The sequence below is a fragment of the Lolium perenne genome, chromosome 2 (genome assembly GCF_019359855.2).
Source record: "Lolium perenne isolate Kyuss_39 chromosome 2, Kyuss_2.0, whole genome shotgun sequence".
In the NCBI taxonomy this organism is placed as follows: Eukaryota; Viridiplantae; Streptophyta; class Magnoliopsida; order Poales; family Poaceae; genus Lolium; species Lolium perenne.
The window spans coordinates 159389373-159410173 of NC_067245.2; the positions used below are offsets into that span (position 1 = coordinate 159389373).

The 20801-nt window shown below is 47.7% G+C and overlaps 3 non-coding genes across 3 annotated transcripts; all 3 read right to left on the reverse strand.

Annotated features, from left to right (window-relative positions):
- Positions 1–5597: 5597 nt before the first annotated feature.
- Positions 5598–5683, reverse strand: LOC127323487 (small nucleolar RNA SNORD24). The gene has a single exon (XR_007865739.1). It is a non-coding gene; the product is annotated as a small nucleolar RNA SNORD24 (small nucleolar RNA).
- A 76-nt stretch (positions 5684–5759) lies between these two features.
- Positions 5760–5836, reverse strand: LOC127323488 (small nucleolar RNA R12). Its single transcript, XR_007865740.1, has one exon. It is a non-coding gene; the product is annotated as a small nucleolar RNA R12 (small nucleolar RNA).
- Positions 5837–5942: 106 nt separating this feature from the next.
- On the reverse strand, positions 5943–6025 carry LOC127323489 (small nucleolar RNA R12). The gene has a single exon (XR_007865741.1). It is a non-coding gene; the product is annotated as a small nucleolar RNA R12 (small nucleolar RNA).
- Positions 6026–20801: the final 14776 nt, after the last annotated feature.

Sequence of the window (20801 nt, forward strand, 5' to 3'; positions counted from 1 at the left end):
GCTGCAATAGGAGGGGGCAACCAACGATTCCAGAACCATGCGAGGTGAGCTGGCAACCCTTACACATACCTCGGTACGTAGCGGCTAAGACCGCAGAACCCCAGCTCCTCTGTGTGATGTCCTCTGCTTCTGTGGCCTCAGCTATCTCCTGAGCTATAGGGATGTACCGCGCACTGATCGTGTTCCCGTGATTGTCCGTGAACATCGTCTTCCCGAGTAGCCACATGAGGTACGCCTCCAAGCTGCGAGTGATCTGGGCCGCAGTCATCGGTGCATCGGGGTATCCGAACTGCTCGATCTGTCAAGAAATATTCAATGTTAGGACTACATATTACGCGGTAATTAAGGCTTGATAAAATAAATGAAACTGTTACGAACCTGGAACTCGTGTAGCCACGCCTGACGAGGGCCGTGAGCCTCAAAAGAGATAGGCCCAACGCCCTCGCGAACACCAACGAAACGTGCATCCATGCTGTGCATCCATCCCACGGGTTCCTCCAATGGGCCGATGGGCTCACCAGCCAACGGAAGGCCCAGCAACATAGACACGTCCTCTAGAGTAGGAGCCATCTCACCCCAGCGAAAGTGGAAGGTGTGGGTCTCGGGCCTCCATCGATCCACTAAGCAGGTGATCAAAGTAGCATCGTAGTTCAGACGCGAAACGTTCTCTCGGGCCTCCACTAATCGAGCGAAAGGTAGTAGTCCAGCCCACTTCAACCTGCAAAACAAATGATGAAAAAGGTAAAGCAAGGTCCAATTCGAAGGTAAATTTCAAATTAAAGCTAAAACACCTACCTGTCTTCCCACTGAGGGTGTATCATCCAGTTCTTCTTTGGAGTACGGGTCTGCAGTGGGTCGATGCTCTGCGGGTCGGACTCCAAGTGCGATGCACGATGTTTCTCATCAATCCCTGGATCGAGCAACGGGCGGGCCGCCATATCTGCAGAAAGATATCAAAAATTGTTGCATTGTTCAAAGATGATACAAATTAAACCATTGATCACAAAGTTTACAAATTAAAGCATAGTTCATACAAAATTCAAATTAAAACATAGTTCAGAAATATTACAAATTGTACCATTGTTCAGACTAATATGGTTCACACGTACTACAACTTAAGCATAGTTTATAAATATTACAAATTTTCTACTGTCTCCCTCTAGTTCTTCCCCTCCCACGCCTTCCTCGGTTGCCTCGCCTTCCTCGGTTTGCCGCCGCCGCTGCACTGCTGGTAGAAAGTGGGACATAGGGGGTCCCCGTGTCCAAATTGGTTGCAGAGAAAACATTGCCTAGTTGGACCACCCGCTTCGCTTCATCCATATCATTTCTAATGCGCCTTGTCTCCGTCGACCTCTCGTTTGTACGCAATAACCTTGGGTCAGGGATGTACCGCCTTTCATTTGGTATCACCGTAGTAAAATTTCCCACAACTCTGTATCCGACCATCTCGCCGGTCCAGGTGTGCAGCACAGCCTCTTTCGCGTAATATGGAGAGACGAAAGAGATTGAGTCCAGCCCTAGTTGTCCGGTAGCTGCCAAAGACATGGGAGCATGGAAGGTGAAGCAAGCTCGGTTTGTTGCATGTGCGGGCACACGATGGCCATTCTTCATTTCCAATTCTGACCTCATGTGTTCTCACCGCATTCACACAACCAAACTTGTCGGTTGGTAAGCGCACCTCAAACCTCCTTTCCTGATTACCGATGGCCAGAACAGTGTGTGACATACCCTTCTCCATCTTGACATCCATATATTCCATAATGGCCTTACAGTAAGGAGTGTTTGGATTCTCAAGCATATGCTTCAAAGCCAACTCCCGTCTCTCTTTGAAATAATTCATAGTGCCATATAAAATACCCTCCACAAGGGCTGTCAGCGGCAATGCCCTATTTCCCCTAAGCACGAAGTTGTATGACTCAGCTAGGTTGGTAGTCATCACACCATACCTAGCTCCATGTGTGTCATGCAAGAAAGACCACCTTTCTAATGGCTCGTGCTCTATCCACTCGCAAAATTTTTAATCCGTCGTCTGTGCCTCCTTCTAGTATTGGGTGGGTCAAATCCAGGCAGGTCGCATAGCCCAATAGGATCTGGCTCGGGCCCTACTGAACCTGTCTACCTCGTGCCACATGCCGCATGAGCTGCTACTAATGCAGCTCGGGCGGCTAACCTGTCCCGCACATGGTCCTTAGTGAACTCATCCAGCCTTGCCGCGGAGAAAGGTGTACTTGCATTCTTGATTCTCGCTTGCACAACTTCTTGAACAGATTCATAAGACCCTTGCTCCTAAACTGCGAGAAGAAATTGGCCCCCGTGTGGCGCATGCACCACCTACTCGCATATCCCGCCATGGCGTCTCTTCATCAGTCCGGCTTCTACCGTAGTCTTGATAGCCGCAAGTATACCCGCATGCCTGTCATGTAGCACGCACACATTTTCGCGATCTTTCACTATCGATTTTTTAATCGCCCGAAGAACCATAACCAGCTAGCGTTGTTCTCGCTCTCTACAAATGGTAATGCGATAGGCACACATCGTTTGTTTCCATCGAGTCCAATTGCTGTCAGAATCTGTCCCTTGTACCTCCCCGTTAGAAAAGTTCCATCTACACACATCACCGGACGACGGTGCATGAAAGCCTCGATGCATATGCCGAATGCGAAAAACACCCGTGCGTAACCCCGACATTAGGGAACTCAGGTATCACAAAGTCTTGTATGTCCACATGGGTGCCCGGATTCCGGTCCTTCAATGTCTGCAGGAGACGGACGACACCGTCATAAGCATCATAGAAGGTCCCGAATCTGTTCTCCAAAGGCCGTCTGTTTAGCCCTCCATGCCTTGCCATATTCAATTACATACTTATATTGAAGGTGAACTCTTCTCTGGATGGCTTTAACCCCCATTCTGTATTCTCTACAATCTCCTTGTAGAACAAAGTAGCAATAAGAGTGGATGTAAGGTTTCGGTGATCCTTCAACATACTCTTAAGGACACATGTGTGCGGCACGAAATCGCTCACCACCCATGTTGTGTCATACTTCTGACAAGACCCATGCACCCTTGATGGACATCTAGCATCGCTGCAGACCACCGTCAAGAATTTCGACTTGAAACGGTGGTTCTAATACCCTTTGCGTGTTCATTGCCCACTGAGTGATTGCTTCCTGCAGATGTCTCTTGTCGCATATCTAGCACCAACCGAGATGGTGTTCATGCTGTACTCCCGAGCGAGAATCGTGCCGATCATCGACTATCATTGCCTCCGACAAATCATGGTTCCAAGAAGAGGGGATCGGATCCGCCTCTTCGTTATCATCTCAAGTATCGGATCCACCGGATTCATCCGAGTCAACCTCATTGTCCACTCCATCCTCGTCTTCCTCGTCCATCATGTTCTCGCATCTCTTCTTCTTCTTCGTCCACGCTTTCAAGCTCAACGCATCGTCATGACCACTGCCGCATGGCTACTCTGCCCGGATTGGAAATCGCTGCCGCCGCATCGTAACTTTGATCGCTCCGGCCTGGATGGAACGCACCCTCGCCTTCTTGGAAATTCACCACCTTCGCCTCGGGAAGCATTAAGGCGATGGGGTGAGTTCCCTCGCGCTCGCACGCTTCCAACCGGTGCACCCACCGAGAGGTCCGCTCAATCGGCTTCAACCGCGGAAAACTGGCACCGGAGCTGCTCCACAAAGCATGCACACCAACAGTGTATGCTTCGGGATTAAGCCCGAAATTCACGGTCAACCACTCCTTCAACCGACTAACTCGCCATGTTTTTGGGTTTGTCGATGCAACTCCTCATCTTGAAACTCGCTCGCATCAGCTCCCATCGGAGTTGTTCGGACCGTGCCATGACCGAAGTAAACAACGAATTTTAATCTATCTGACATATCTGCTCACCTATAAAAATTACATACTCGTCAAAAAAATCTAGCACCTACACTCTAAAATAAATAAAAATCTAGCACCTGCACTCCTAAATAAATACTTGCTACCTGAAGCTAACGAACGTAACATGCATTATGATTACACCATCTAATATCAGGGATTAGGGTTTACCCTTGAAGCGTGCCAAACACCTCCGTCGCAGCTCAGCTCCTCCACCCCGCAATGCACCACCACGCAGCAATAGCAGCACCACCTCCACCAGCTCCACCACCACCAACAGCTCCACCAACACCAACAACACCTCCACCAAAACGCCTCAAAAACTAACCCATCTATAGATCAGCTAATTCTACAGCATTTGGTGGTGAAACTACAACGAATGGCTGGATAAATCGCTCACAAACGAGGAAAAATGGTGCTGGACTGAGAGCTAACGAGAGAGAGAGAGAGACAGAGAGCAGCAAGCTGGAGGAGGAAGAAGATGGTCGAGCAGCGCTGCGTGCGAATTTCATCTGCCGCGCTTCGGGGTCAGTGCGCCCGAACCGCGCGACTCGGGTCGCCCACCCGAAATTACCGCATCGGGATTCCTCTCCCCGACACAGTCTGCCCCTGGCCAGGGGACAGGCCGACACGGCCCTTCGGTGGCCGACAGCCACGCTTCGGGGACGAGCAACCCGAATTTGGCCTGACACGGCAGATTCGCCTCGTCTCGGGCTAGCCGACCCCGATTTTGTAAATTCGGGTTAGCGGGCCCCGACGGTGTATTATTTCTGTAATAAGCCAAAAACGAATATTATTTCTGGAATTAATATTAAAAAGTGTATTATTTAAAAAAAATTCGCCCAATGAAAGGCCAAGTTGCCCCAGGATCACATACCGCCGAGTTCCATTCGTCCGCTTCCCCGTCATTCCGCCCACATCTCATCTCAACAACAAAAGGCAATATCAAATCATACGTGTCCATTTTAAGTCAAAAACTTTAGATAATTTTACTGGATTTTTTCGAGGGAATTTCAAATTTTGGGATGTATTTGAGGCTGATATGGTATAGAACTAATTTAAGGGTGTACTCAGTAAAATCAGATGGTTATCCAAGCTGACCAACTGCTGTGGACAACACAGATGTTCAAGACATCCACGATTCAGTTTAAATATCAGACACAACACAAGAGCAGAACACAAAAGTTCTTCTGGTACCTTGTTCTGAAATATAAGGATTTTGGAAAGCAAACAGGCTATCGACCAAATAAGTCGTTCTCGAATATGATTAATTTTTCTTTTTCGAAAAAAATACATCGAAACAGATGGTAGTAGGCGAAGTGTGGCCGAACCGCCGAATCGCTGGACATAGCATGTCAGACGCATCGAGCCCATCTCGGGTGTGCAAAGCACGCATCTGGCTACGCAGTCACTTGACTAAGCAGTGTCTCCGTAGGGAAGGGAGCAGAACGCATCCCGCTCGCCGTCCGTCGATACCCTTGAGACTTCTGTACAGACGGTTAACGAAGTTGAGTCCGTTTGAGTTACAGTGTAAAAGTAAACTAGTTGCATTTTTTCCTTGCTGCGCTGATTACAATTAACAATTTTGAATACAATCTAAATAACGCAGAATCATCTTCAACCTTCAGGAATCTGACACTTCGCTGTCATTGCTGCACTTCACTAAAACTATTAGCAATAAAAACAGACTATTTAATAGACACGGCCTCAGAGATCTTGGTGGTTGTGGTCATCAGATAGGGCTCTTGCCCCATCAAGAGTAGCAAATATTTTGATAACATCACTGGCCAGCAAAATAAATGACGATCAAAAAGGAGAAGAAAAGATAGATGACAGGAACTACCAGATGGATTTAAAGCATGATCATGAGTCAGAAGTAGCTGGTTAGAGATCTCATATTGTAAATCAAAGGGAATCCGAATGATTTCTTCTTCATCCTCATCACGCTATTTCGACAAATTCCATCTAATCCAAACAAGTCGAGAAAAGACCAAACAATTTATTTATTTTCCAAAGATCAGAACTAACAGATGGTCAATGGAATGTTCTTGGGTCAGAAGTAGCTGGTTTGAGATCTCATTTTTGTTACAAAATCAATGGGAATCCGAACGATTCCCTTCGTCATACCTAAATGCGCCACTGGACCAAATCATCAGCACAAGACAAATCAAACAGGAAACAATTTGTTTGCAGAAAAATTTACCTACTTTGTCACCGGCAAATCCTGGATAAACAGAGGACGGCCGGAGCTTAAAAAGCAGGCGGGGAGAACTAGGAAAGTGTCCTCCCCTTTGGTTCGATCTCGCCTAAGGATAGATTCCTCGCCGCATATAAGCAGCGAACAATTGCAATTTTAGGCCAAGAAACAGAGAACAGCAAGAAAAGGGCAAATAAACGATCCAGATCAAGAAAGGCGGAGAGGAATGCAGCAAATGAACCCTAGTTCTGTAGAAGCGGCGATGTCGAAGGGAGGCGGCGGCGATGGAAGACGAAGGCTTCAGGGTCCTGTATTTGTAGGCGTTCTGGCTGGTTGTGATGGGAGTACTGGGTTAGGGTTTGGACATCCCACGCACTGATGGGCCTAGTGTCTACGTTAGATACGGCCCATGGATGAAACGCGGTACTCGTAACTGTTGGAATTTCGCTAAAAATGGTAATTGATGGAATGGGCCATCACTACAGAAGTAGAACAGCCAATAATCATTTTTACACAAACCACGATTCGGCAAAAATTCTGGTTGGGTGGTTGAATTTTTACCCTAGGCGATACAGGGTTTTACTACTCCACTGGCGATCCGTCTACGGCGTGAGTTTTTCCGTTTTCCACAACTTATAATATGTCTCAATCTCGTGTCCCTGTCTCAGAATTGTGTTTTGACCGATAAAGGGGGCAGCTAATCTGCTTGCCCGGCTTTGATACTTTCTCTGCTGATTGGGGTATTGGGCGAGGTGTTGCACGATCGTTTGGAGAGGGCATCATGTTGGTTTCTAGTGGAAGCTCGAGTTCTGCAAAGCGGGAGGATGATGGTGACGAGGCTTTGGCTCGGGCGCTGGGCAATCTAGAGCTGAGGGAGGGGCTAGATAACGTATACATTGGGGAGCAGGAACTTGTGAATATGAAGAAGAAGGCTAGATGGCTTGCAGTTGCACGTGTGCACATGAAGAAGCCTTTTAGCATGAAAACCCTCTTTCAGACGTTGTGCTTTGTGTCGGGGCTAGCAAATGACCCTGAGCTTCGCGAAGCTGACAAAAATATGTACACGTTCAAGTTTTTTTTTATGGGACATTGAAACAAGGTCATGAACCAAGGACCATGGATGTTTCGAAAGTTGGTAGTAGTGATCGCTGAGTACGATGGCCTATGTGACCCAGCTGATGTTGTGTTGGATCGAATGGCGGTGCAGCACACATACATTCTATCCCAGATTGTACAATGTGGTGAAAAACCCTACATATCTCTCGCAGTTCATACCTATTACCTTGTGCAATGTGGTGTTTAAAATAGTATCCAAAGTACTTGCGAACTGATTGAAGATGATTCTCCTTGGAGTTATTTCTGAAGAACAGTCTGTATTTGTTCTTGGTCGCCTCATTAATGATAATGTAATCATGGCATATGAATGCTTGTATTTTATGAAGGCTAATAGGAGTAAGAAGAGCTCACGATGTGCTTTAAAATTGGATATGATGAAGGCCTATGATCACCTAGAATGGGATTATCTAGAATCTATCACGAAGAAGCTTGGCTTTGCCCCGAGTTCTGTTGATACGATGATGGGGGGTCGATCTATATCTTTCTCGGTTTTATTTAATGGAGCACGTACAGAGAATTTTAAACCGACAAGGGGCCTTCGTCAGGTGAACCCCATATCTCCTTTGTTTCTCTTGGCTGGAGAGGGCCTATCATGTTTACTGAAGCAAGCTATGAGTTCAGGTGCTCTCACAGGCATGCAAGTGGCAAACACAGCTCGAAGGGTTAATCATCTCCTTTTTGTGGCCGATTGTATCCTCTTTTGCAAGGTCGAGTTTAATGATGATGCTAATATGAGAGAAGTTCTAGATGCTTATGGGAGTGCCTCAGGACAGCGCATTAATAATGAGCAGTCATCTGTTTTCTTTGGAAAGTGATGCTCTGAAAATTTTAGAAACAACATTAAGCAAGTCCTGCAAGTACCAAATGAATCTCTTAGTGACAAGTATCTGGGCTTACCACCTAACGTTGGTCGATCCAAAAATGGGGCATTTGGTTATTTGAAAGATATAATCTGGAAGTGTGTGCAAGGTTGGATGGATAAGATGTTATCGGGAGGAGGAAATGAGATACTAATAAAATCGGTGTTGCAAGCCATTTCCACAGGCGCCCCTGCGAAGGTCGCGGCTGTTCTGGCGGCGGTTGCCCTCGGCGCGGGGCCCTGCGGGGCGGCCTGGTCGGCGTCCTCCCAGATCGAGATCCGCTCGATTTGGGGGATTCCAGGTCGGCCTCGCTCAAGGAGGCCAGGGCGGCGGCCCTGGGACGCCTGGATGGCGTTGGTGGTGTCGGGGCCGTGCCCCCGACAACGGGCAGCCGGCAGGGGAGGCCGGTCTGCATCTTCGGCGCCGACGGCTGGCCGGAGAAGAGGATGTCGGGGCAGCGGCCCCGGGGACGCGGTGGCGACGGGGATGTGCCGGCCCAGCTCCTCCTTGGCATGGCGGTCGCGTGGAGGTCGGAGTTCGGGGCGGTTGCGGAGGGCCACCGTGTGTGGCAGGCTGGCTGGGGTGCGGCGGCCCTTGCCAGTTCCTGCAGGCCTGTGGCAGAGGTGAGCCACAGTGCAAGGATGGCGGCGCGGCTCTGGGCGGGCGGGGCGCTGATCCCAGCGTCTCGGGACGGCGACAGGTTGACGCGAGGGGTCGGCCTGTTGCGCGTGGAAGCCGGAGCGGCGGCTCCGGGAGCGAGGTGGTGTTGCTGCTATGCCTCTGGCTGCGTGGGCGGCAGGGCATGCTTCCGTTGGCGTGGGCGGCGTCCCTGTGGCTGGTGGTCTGTGCTCGTCCGACATTTTGGGTTGTCCTCGCGATAGCCCAGTGGAGGTGGAGGTGGCTGTCTTGGGTCTCCGGATGAAAATCTTGCCCGACTTGGTCGGTGCCGACAACGGCGTCACCTTCGGGCGTCGCTTTCCTTCTTGAAGGCGTTGTCGTGGAGTCCAGGCACCCCTCCGCCCATCATTCCAGGGTGAATACCCAAATCCGGCTTGCCGGATTGGATGACGGCGGCGTCTTTGGATGTCGTGACCTCGTTGGAGGCGTCATTTTTTGGAGTCTTGGTAGCCTCTTGTTGTCGATGCTTGCACCACTGGTTTGGGTCGCGGTCTTCGGGTACCGTCGGTGTGCGAGTGCCGCTGGCTTGCTTCTTGCGGCCTGCCTCTCCCCGCGAAGCTTGAAAGGCCTAGCCGTTCCCTTCGGCTCTGACTTCCTTTCCAGGGACGTGGACCGGGCAGTCGTGGTGCTTGCCGTTGCCGTCGTGCTGGTGTCATTCGATGGCGCTCCATACCTAGTTGAGCTAGGTCGTGTGGCCAAGTGTGGTTTTCGCCGGTTTTCCTTAAAACTGTGCCGTGTAGGTTTTTCTTTGTCCGGTCTTCCTTATAAACCGGACACGGGTGTCGAGTTTGTATCGGTTTTCGGTCGGTTTCCCTTATAAACCGGCTAAATTTCCCTCTTCTTAATGAATAGGCAGAGCTCCTGCCGGTTGCTCCAAAAAAAAGCCATTCCCACATATTCAATGGCTCTTTTTAAACTTCCCGGGAGCTTGTGCGATCATATAACTTTTATGAATCGGAAGTTTTGGTAGGGGTGAGGGTAAGAATGGAGAAAGGAAGGCGGCCTAGGTTTCTTGGAACACCATGACCATGCCAAAGTATAGAGGTGGTCTTTGTTTTCGTGACATGGAATTATTCAACCTTGCATTATTGGCTTGACAGGTCAGGAGAATATTGAATGATCCTGGAACTCTTAGTGCTAGGATTTTGAGAGCATTGTATTTCCCAAATGAGTGCATCCTTAACGGAGCTTTGAGTTCTAATCCATCCCAAATTTGGCGCAGTTTGTGCGAAGGGAAGAACATCCTCAAGCTGGAATCGATCCGACGTATAAGAGATGGGGCAATTACAGAAATATGGGAGCAAAATTGTATACCTAGAGGCTTTCGCCTTCGACCTGTGTGAGCACGTCAAGGGAGCCACCGAGATAAGTTTCAACCTTAATTGACACAGCAGCAAGCAAGTGGAATGTAACCGAATTGGAGAAACATCTTCTTCCAATGGATGTGGAAGCAATTACTCAAATCCCAATGAATTATGTACGACAAGCATATTTCCGGGCCTGGCACTATGATCGATGCAGAGTGATTTTCAGGTCGTTATGCATACAAAATGATAGCTGAAATAAATCGGCATCGGGAGATGGTCGGGCCAAGGGGCGCGTTTGTTAGCCTGGGCGCCCCTTGCTCGCATCGGCCCAGCATTTTTCGGGTTGTTTAGTTTCTGGGCCGAGTGGAAAATGTTGTGGAAGGTGAAGGCAAGGCCGACTTTGGCCATAGGCGACCATGGGCAACGTCCATGGGCCATCTCCTGGAGGGCCCCCAACGCATTTGTCCCCTATGCATTTCTGCTGATTTTTTTTTTTAGAAAAGGGCCAATGGCCCATGCGCCCAATGAAACGCAAAGAGAAAAGCGAGGGAGGAGAACCGACGCTGGACGTAGTAGACACGCAGTCACGCAACTAGGGTAAACAGAGGAAAATAAACGACACCAGCATCCAAGGATAAACTCAATCATCGACGCCTCGCCCAGTCGCTGGACTCCCATGTTCCGAGATCGCCAGCACCATGCCTTTCAGATTTTTTTTTTTGTCTTTGATCGATCTCTCGTGCTCAGGCCCTACTCGTGCTTCTTACTGTTTAGGTAATTCGGCTGATCCACTCCATCTTATTTGTTTATACTACTTAGGATGTGTTCGGTTTTGGAACCGGGAGGAATGGAATGGAACGGTTCCATTCCCAGAACACATTCTTGTGTTCGGTTCTGGAATGGAGTGGAATGGAATGGTTCCAGAAAAGGGAATATTCCCTCAATATGCGGAACCGACCGGTCCGGCCGATTCGGCCGGACGAGGTGGAACGGCACAGTAATGCTGGGCGATTAACTCTAATTTAATCAAGTTTAGCAATAATTAATCAAGATTAATTATAATTAATCAAGATTAGGAATAATTAATCAAGATTAGCAATAATTAATTAAGTTTAGCAGTACTAATCAAGTTTAGCAAATAATTAATCGAGTTTAGAATAATTAATCGGGTGACTAATCTCACCCATTCCATTCCATTCTCATCCCATTCCAAAACCGAACACAGGGATGGAACCGTTCCGTGACAATTTTTTTGTCCAAACCGAACACAGGGATGGAACGGATCCGTGACAGTGGAATGGAATGGTTCCATTCCATTCCACCTAATTCCCAAACCGAACACACCCTTACTTCCTCCGGATCGGTTTAACGTGCACACAATTTCAGATAAACACTAGTAGAAACAAGGGCTTTTATCCTGTCCTCGAAAGTGCTTTTGCACCGGATTTTGGCACGAACCGGTGCTAAAGGGGTCATTAGCACCGGTTTGTGCGGTCTGCACGTCCAGGGGGCATTAGCACCGGTTCGTGCTGGACCTTTTGCACCGGTTCGTAACACGAACCGGTGCAAAAGGGTTGGCGTCAGCCACGAACGTTACGAACCGGTGCAAAAGGTCTACCCTTTTGCACCGGTTTTCTGCTCCCCACGCACCTCCACACACACACACCCCCCCCCTGGATCGCCTTTTTTAACACTGTAAAATAGAAAAGAAAATGATAGATTATTCAAAAAATAACAAAATTGAGATTCATGTATGTTATGCAACCTACTATTAGGGAAAATTAACAAATTTGAATTTTCACATTTATTACAAAAAATGTTTGAAAAATGGTAAAACCGCATTAACTTTTGCATACGACGTCGAAAAAAAACGTATAATATATCAAAATCATCGTGGGAAAAAATTACATCCGAATTCACCGGGGTTTACCCGGTTAGCTAATTTTTAGATTTTGAAAATTCCAAATGAAAATATGAAAACAGGAAGATTTTAGTTTTTTTCCAGAAATTTAGGATTTTATATATTTTTTATTTTTTAAAATTAAAATTAATAATTGCATCCTGCATAAAGATTGCTATTACTTTTAGCAAATTATAAGATTTTCAAATTTTTAGGTTTTAGGTTTGGCAAAAAAAATTAAAAATTAAAAAATTGAAAATAATACAAATTATAAAGTTAATGTTTATTTATTTATTCCAGATTATTATTACAACATTACTTTGGTTTATTAAAATAATTATTTGAAATTCGAACAATAAAAAAATATGACATCGATCGACATGTTAATAAGATTGATATGATACTACTATCACATACATGCGCGCGAAGCACTTGGATGCGGGATGGAAAGGAACTTGGAAGTTAAGCGTGCTAGTGCTAGAGTAGTGGGAGGATGGGTGACCGAGCGGGAAGTTTGAGCACGAGTAAGTAATTGGACTAGAGATAAGGGTAGTTAGAGACTAAACTTGTGAAATAACTAAAATATTAGAAATTCCGAAAAAAGAAAAAAAAAGGAGTATAAAATAATTCGAAAAAAAGTGTTTTCCTGCCGCGGCAGCGTTTTGGGACGTTTTTCTGCCGCGGCAGATCCTTTAGCACCGGTTCGTATTACGAACCGGTGCAAAAGCTCCTCCCGCTCGAACGCCCGGGAGGGGGCCTTTTTGTAAGGGTACATTGCCCCTATGTGTGGTTTTGGTAATTAATGACAACCCCTATGGACTAATGTTTTCATTGAGTTTATATGAAGGAATATTCCATAGGTACTACTTGCTCTTCATGTGTTGGATTCAAGTATGGATGCCATAAAGATAAAGGTATACCTTGTGTATTGGCATCAAGATCATCGGTATGAAGATATATATGTGACATGATCAAGAAGAAGAAATGAAGATGGAGTTCTTATGTGGAACTCAATATTAGCCATGCTCTATCTTATGTGAGTATGAGAAGATACAAGGTTGAGTTGGGCAAGTTCAAGATGAGCATCTTGTGTGGATCACATGCTTGAAGCTTGCCGTCCATTTGGTGATAGTGAAGATGTGCATCAATGAACCTTTCCCATCATAGTGTATGGGGGAGCATTTGTGAGTATTCACGAAGCGACAATGATCAAGTGATGGGATGCGCAAGGCAAAGGTATGACCTTGATAGGTTTTCCTTTTGCCGGTCTCGAGGTGGTTGATGGGAGACCGGATTATAGGATAGATAGCCGCACTATTAAGAGGGGCTTTCGGTTGGTTAACTTGATCACATCGTCTTAGGGAGCTCAATCCTTGCATGCGTTGCATATTCTTATTGCTTCTTGGTATTTCTCGGTGTGAGGTTCTTGAGCTTGTTGCTAGCTTTACAACAAGCCCAAGTTCATCGAAAACGGAGTTCACATGCATCTTCTATTGCGTTTTCGAGGTTGGGTGATTTTACCGGTTATTCATGATATAAGGTTCTACCTTTTATATTCATGATAAAATCCCCTCCTACAGATTCTTGGGTTTTCACTTTCTATAAGATAGCATTTGTTGTTATCTTCCAAACAAAATTGGTTTCATGCGATTCGGAGTTCGGGAGCAATAGTTATTAAAGAAAAAAGGAAAAGGAGAAAAGAATAAAAGGAAAAAGAAAAAAGAAGGGGCCAGCCGACCGGCCGGTCTGACCGGACCGGCAACCGGCCCACCCGGTCCGCGACCGGACTTGGCACCGGTGCTATCCGGCCCGTGTCCAGGGCCTCGGCCCTTGACCGGCTGTGTGCCCGGTCCACGACCGGCTCGCCCGCGCGCCTCCCCGGCCGGCCGGTTCTCGACCGGCCGCCTCCTACCGGGCCGCCTTCCCGCGCAGCCCACCTCGCGCCGCCTCCACCCGGCCTGCCGCCGCCTCCTCCGGCCGCTCCGCCGCGCGGCCCACTCCGCGCGGCCAGCACCCCCGCGCGGCCTCGTCGCTATCCGCCGCGCGCCGTCGCCCCGCCGGGCTTCTTTCCCCATGCGGCCCACTCGCCCCATCCGGCTCGGGAACCGGTCCGCCGGGCCTGCACGCCGGCCTGTCCGTCGCTGCTCCGGCCGGCCGGCCGGGGCGCTTTTCTCGCCCGATTTTCAGCTCGTTTTTTATGCGTTTTACACCCCGTTTCTTCCCCAACGGTTATTTTTCTCCCTAGACTATAAATAGCCCTTCTTCCACCTTGAGCAACTAGTTCTTCCCATTCTCTCTCCTCCATTGCTACTATTTGAAGAACTTGCTCTTCCCCTTGAATCCTCCAACCATTCTTGCTCATATTTGAGGATTTGAGAGAGGAGATCTAGATCTACACTTCCACCAAACCGTTTCTTCTCTAAGTGAGGGAATCTCTTGGGATCTAGATCTTGGAGTCTTTGGTTGACTTTCCCCTTGTTCTTCCTCTCCAATCTCATCCTAGCATTCGTTGCTTTGGTGGGATTTGAGTGTGAAGGACTTGAACACCTCCGGTGTTCTTGCTTTGCATCATTGCATAGTGTTGAGCTCTCCACCACGATTTGTTCGAGTGAGAGACCGTGAGCTTGTTACTCTTGGAGGGTGACCTCCTAGTTGGCTTGGTGATTGGTGCTCCGGTGATCTCTTCAAGAAGATTGTGAAGAGGCCCGGGCTTCTCCTTCGTGGAGCTTGTGAAGTGGTTGTGGAGCTTGCCATCTCCGGAGCGGAGGAAAAGCTAACCATAAGGAAAGGGCCATTATCCTTCGTGGGTGTGGTTCGGAGAATAGGGTGAGCCTTCGTGGCGCGGGGAATCCTTCGTGGGACCTCCACTCCTCCAAACGTGACGTACCTTGTTGCAAAGCAAGGGAACACGGGAATACATCCTCGTCTCCGCGTGCCTCGGTTATTTCTATACCCGAGCTCTCTTTCCTTGCGATAGCCATCGTGCTTGAAGTACATATATCTTGCTATCACTTGTGCTACATATATCTTGTGCCTATCTTGCTTAGCTCTAGTTGCTATTGTTACACTTAGTTGAGCTTAGCATATTTAGGGTGTGTGCTTGTAAACTAAACGATAGTTTAATTCCGCATTCATACAAGACAAATCCGCAAGAGTTTGTAATTGCCTATTCACCCCCTCTAGGCGACATCTCGATCTTTCAATTGGTATCGTAGCAAGGTCTCTCCTTGTTTTAGGCTTCACCGCCTTGAGAGTAAAGATGTCGGCTAGTAATTTAGTGCACAATGACACAATTATCTTTGTTGGCACAAATTATCATTTGTGGCGAAATTGCTTGCTTTGTAAACTTCGGACCTTGTGTCTAAACATTGAGCAATTTCTAGATGTAGGTTTTTCTCCTCCGATGGATTCTCAAAATCTATCTTTAGAGGATGAGAAAAACTTACATCTTGAAGCTCAAGTATCTAATGAGCTTTTATTCTCTTTGAGACCCGATTTTCGTAGGTTCTTGATATATATAAAGCGAAAATCGTCTCATGAGATGTGGATCAAGCTTAAGGAAATGTTTGGTGGATCCACTTCTCAATTGGTCGGTGGTGACTCCGAGGAGCTCTCTTCCCCTTCACATCATGAAGAGCTCCAAGTTGCTTCCACCTCCTGGGCCGCGATGATATATCATCTTCTTCCACTTCACCAACGTGTTGCAAGACACAAGGTAATGATATGGTGAGTGGTGAGGGAAATTGCAATGTTGATATTGTGCTCAATAGTGATGACTCTTCATCTCTATCTCATTGCAATGTTTCCTCTTTGGACTTAAACACATCTTGCATTGAAAATAATCTACATGCTTGTGTTGATAGTCCTTGCATATCATGTGTGAATTGCTTACATAGATCTCATGAGGATATGCTTGCCTTGTCTTGCTCCCATAATCAAAATGTTTCTATTTCCTCTAGTTGCTTGTTGACTAACATTGTAGAGGAAACCGAACACTCTATGGATCAAGACATGATTTCAAATGAGGATTCAAGAATATCTTCATCTTCATCCTCCGGTATGCACATGTGCCTTATGGCAAATGGACCAAAGGTATCTCCTACTTTGACTCCTAACACACCCTCTAATGATGAGAGTGATGATGATGATAATGATGAAGAACATAATATCTTGGTGCATGATATGGCAATGGTATATGCTTCTCTTCGTGGTAATAAAGAAGCTCGTGCTTATCTCGAACACTCTATGGATACCTTGAATAAATATAGGGAAACCATAGTGGAGTTGGAGTCCCATGTTGAAAATGGGGAAATGAGATTCACTCTCCTCAAGCATGAGCTAAAAGATGAGAAGCATGCTAATTTCATGCTTACACAAAAAATTGAATCCTATATGCATGAAAATGAGAAAACTATTGTTGATGCTTGTGCTACTAACTCTAATTCTTGTGAAGCATCGACCTTAAAGGAGAATGTTGAGCTAAGGGCTCAACTTGAGTTGCTAACTAGCAATTATAGGGAATTGGAAGAAAGTCATAAAAATCTCTCAAGCTCTCATGATGAACTTCTAATTTCCTATGATGGGCTAAAGTTAGCTCATGAGGCAAGTATCACTAAGGTAACATCTTGTGAGCCTCATATGGATGTTAGCACAATCTATACTACAAATGTTATATTGCCATGTGCTAGTCCTTGTAATCCATCTAGTCAAACTAGTGATACACCTTGTGTTGGATTACTCACTTTGCCTTGTTGCTCTAACAATGAAGCTTCTACTTCCTCTAGTACTTGTATTTCTACTAACCATGTAGAGGAAATAAAAGAGCTCGAGGTGAAGGAGATATGCCCTAGAGGCAATAATAAATTGGTTATTATTTATATCTTTATGTTTATGATAAATGTTTATATATCATGCTATAATTGTATTAACCGAAACATTGGTACATGTGTGATATGTAGACAAACAAAGAAGTCCCTAGTATGCCTCTTAACTAGCTTGTTGATTAATGGATGATTAGTTTCATAATCATGAACATTGGATGTTATTAGTAACAAGGTTATGTCATTGTATGAATGATGTAATGGACACACCCAATTAAGCGTAGCATAAGATCTCGTCATTAAGTTATTTGCTATAAGCTTTCGATACATAGTTACCTAGTCCTTATGACCATGAGATCATGTAAATCACTTGTACCGGAAAGGTACTTTGATTACATCAAACACCACTGCGTAAATGGGTGGCTATAAAGGTGGGATTAAGTATCCGGAAAGTATGAGTTGAGGCATATGGATCAACAGTGGGATTTGTCCATCCCGATGACGGATAGATATACTCTGGGCCCTCTCGGTGGAATGTCGTCTAATGTCTTGCAAGCATATGAATGAGTTCATAAGAGACCACATACCACGGTACGAGTAAAGAGTACTTGTCAGGAGACGAGGTTGAACAAGGTATAGAGTGATACCGAAGATCAAACCTCGGACAAGTAAAATATCGCGTGACAAAGGGAATTGGTATTGTATGTGAATGGTTCATTCGATCACTAAAGTCATCGTTGAATATGTGGGAGCCATTATGGATCTCCAGATCCCGCTATTGGTTATTGGTCGGAGTGAGTACTCAACCATGTCCGCATAGTTCACGAACCGTAGGGTGACACACTTAAAGTTGGATGTTGAAATGGTAGAACTTGAATATGGAATGGAGTTCGAATATTTGTTCGGAGTCCCGGATGAGATCCCGGACATCACGAGGAGTTCCGGAATGGTCCGGAGAATAAGATTCATATATAGGAAGTCATATTCCAAGTTTGAAAATGATCCAGCATTTATGGCAGGTTCTAGAAGGTTCTAGAAAAGTCCGGAAGAAACGCACTATGGAAGGTGGTGTCCCGGAAGGACTCCACAAGCTTGACCAGCCAAACCCTAAAGGAGGAGTCCCAGGTGGGCTCCACCTAGAGGTGGCCGGCCACCCCACCTCAAGGAAAGGTGGGAGTCCCACCTTGAGTGGGACTCCCTCCTTGAGTAGGTTTCCCACATATGGGAGGTTTTAGTGTTGGGGCCTTATTCGAAGACTTGGACTAGAACTCTTGGGGCTTCCACCTATATAATGAGGAGGAGAGGGAGGGGGCAGCCACTCTTTGGCTCAGCCTTGGCCGCACCCCTTAGAGGGCCGGCGCCCAACCCCCTCTCTCCCCAAACCCTAGCTTCTTCTCCTCCTCCACTTCTCCCGCATATGCTTAGCGAAGCTCTGCCGGAGATCTCCACCGCCACCGCCACCACGCTGTCGTGCTGCCGGATTCAAGGAGGAGCTACTACTTCCGCTGCCCGCTGGAACGGGGAGGTGGACGTCGTCTTCATCAACAACCGAACGTGTGACCGAGTACGGAGGTGCTGCCCGTTCGTGGCGCCGGAAGCGATCGTGATCAAGATCTTCTACGCGCTTTTGCAAGCGGCAAGTGAACGTCTACCGCAGCAACAAGAGCCTACTCTTGTAGGCTTTGGAATCTCTTCAAGGGTGAGACTCGATAAACCCCTCGTTGCTACCATCTTCTAGATTGCATCTTGGCTTGGATTGCGTGTTCGCGGTAGGAAATTTTTTGTTTTCTATGCAACGTTATCCTACAGTGGTATCAGAGCCGTGTCTATGCATAGATGGTTGTGATACGTCTCCGACGTATCTATAATTTCTGATGTTCCATGCTTGTTTTATGACAATACCAACATGTTTTGTTCACACTTTATATCATTTTCATGCATTTTCCGGAACTAACCTATTAACAAGATGCCGAAGTGCCAGTTCCTGTTTTCTGCTGTTTTTGGTTTCAGAAATCCTAGTAACGAAATATTCTCGGAATCGGACGAAATCAACGCCAAAGATCTTAGAATCCCTGGAAGCATCCAGAACACACGAGAGGGACCCGTAGGGGGCACAGGCCCACCACACCATACCCTGGCGCGGCCTAGGGGGGGCCCGCGCCCCCCTATGGTTTGGCCAGCCCTTCGACCCTCCTGCGCCGCCTCTTCGCCTATATAAAGCCCCTGGATCGAAAACCCTATGGCGTTCGACGAAACCCACAGAAACCTTCCAGAGCCGCCGCCATCGCGACGCCAAGATCTGGGGGACAGAACTCTCTGTTCCGGCACCCTGCCGGACGGGGAATTGCCCCCGGAGCCATCTCCACCGCCGTCTTCACCGCCATCTTCACCGCCATCGCTGCTTCCATGATGAGGAGGGAGTAATCCACCTCCGAGGCTGAGGGCTCCGCTGTAGCTATGTGGTTCATCTCTCTCCCATGTACCTCAATACAATAATCTCATGAGCTGCTTTACATGATTGAGATTCATATGAGTTTTGTATCACTACTATCTATGTGCTACTCTAGCAAAGTTATTAAAGTAGTTCTATTCCTCCTGCACGTGTGTAAAGGTGACAGTGTGTGCACCGTGTTAGTACTTGGTTTATGCTATGATCATGATCTCTTGTAGATTGCGAAGTTAACTATTGCTATGATAATATTGATGTGATCTATTCCTCCTACATATGCATGAAGGTGGCAGTGTGCATGCTATGTTAGTACTTGGTTTAGTCTGTTGATCTATCTTACACTACAAGGTTACTAAAATATGAACAGTAATTGTGGAGCTTGTTAACTCCGGCATTGAGGGTTCGTGTAATCCTACGCAATGTGTTCATCATCCAACAAGAGTGTAGAGTATGCATTTATCTATTCTGTTATGTGATCAATGTTGAGAGTGTCCACTAGTGAAAGTGTAATCCCTAGGCCTTGTTCCTAAATACTGCTATCGCTGCTTGTTTACTGTTTTACTGTGTTACTACTGCTGCAATACTACCACTGATGGGGGTATGCCCATAGGGGGTGGGTCGCCAGTCCCACTCGCCATGAAGATGGAGGCTCGGGTGGACCGCCAGTCGCCCAAGGGACTGGGCCCTAAGGCGACTGGGCCGTGATCCCAAGGAGGAGGTCCACGCGGCTGGACAAGAAGGTTACTTGCGAGAGGGTTAGCGGATCCCGGATTAGTAGCAACTGATATGATTCGGAGTTATCTCCATGTAACCCTAGATCGGGGGTGCTTATATAAACCCCCGAGCTTAAACCCTAGAGGACACCTTACTCGAGATCCAATCTCCCCTCGTAGCTCTCGGCGTAGCCGCCGACTGAGCCCCCCCATTGTAATTCTCCACTGAGCAATAAAGATCTAGCAGGACGTAGGCCTTTTACTCTCCGGAGGGGCTGAACCTGGGTAAAACCCTTGCGTCTCTTGCACCTCGACCCGTAGATGGCGATGTTCCCTTCCCCTCGCATCAACGAAGTGCTACCCCCTGTAGCATCTGCCGTGGTTACATCCACGACAGTGGCGCCCACCGTGGGGCATGGGACATCAAGCCTTCGAGCTACGGCGAGGCCCTACTCGCCAGTTCGGCGGCCGGTTGCTTCCGGCAGGATGATCGCCACCGGCAATTTCTTCCACATCCAACCAAGCACCTACCGGCCCGCCTCGTCGCCCCTCAAGCACGCCTGGATGGTGCCGATCGGCTCCATCAACCTCTTCGTTGGGCTCGCCGGCGTCGCCGACCCTCTCGAGCCTCGCCCCGCCGCTCGCACGACCCCTTCGCGCCAGGGCAGCTCCTCACTGCTACTCGCCCGGTCACCGGCGAGGTATACGCGGAGGCTGAGACGGCCCTGGAAGACGATGCCGAGTCGGCGATCGTGGCGCCGACCGCCAACTCCACCGTTGCCTCGGCAGCCGCCGACTCCGCCGACGCCGCTCCAGCCGCCGACTCCGCCGACACCATTCCGGCCATCGACTCCGTCATCGCCGCAA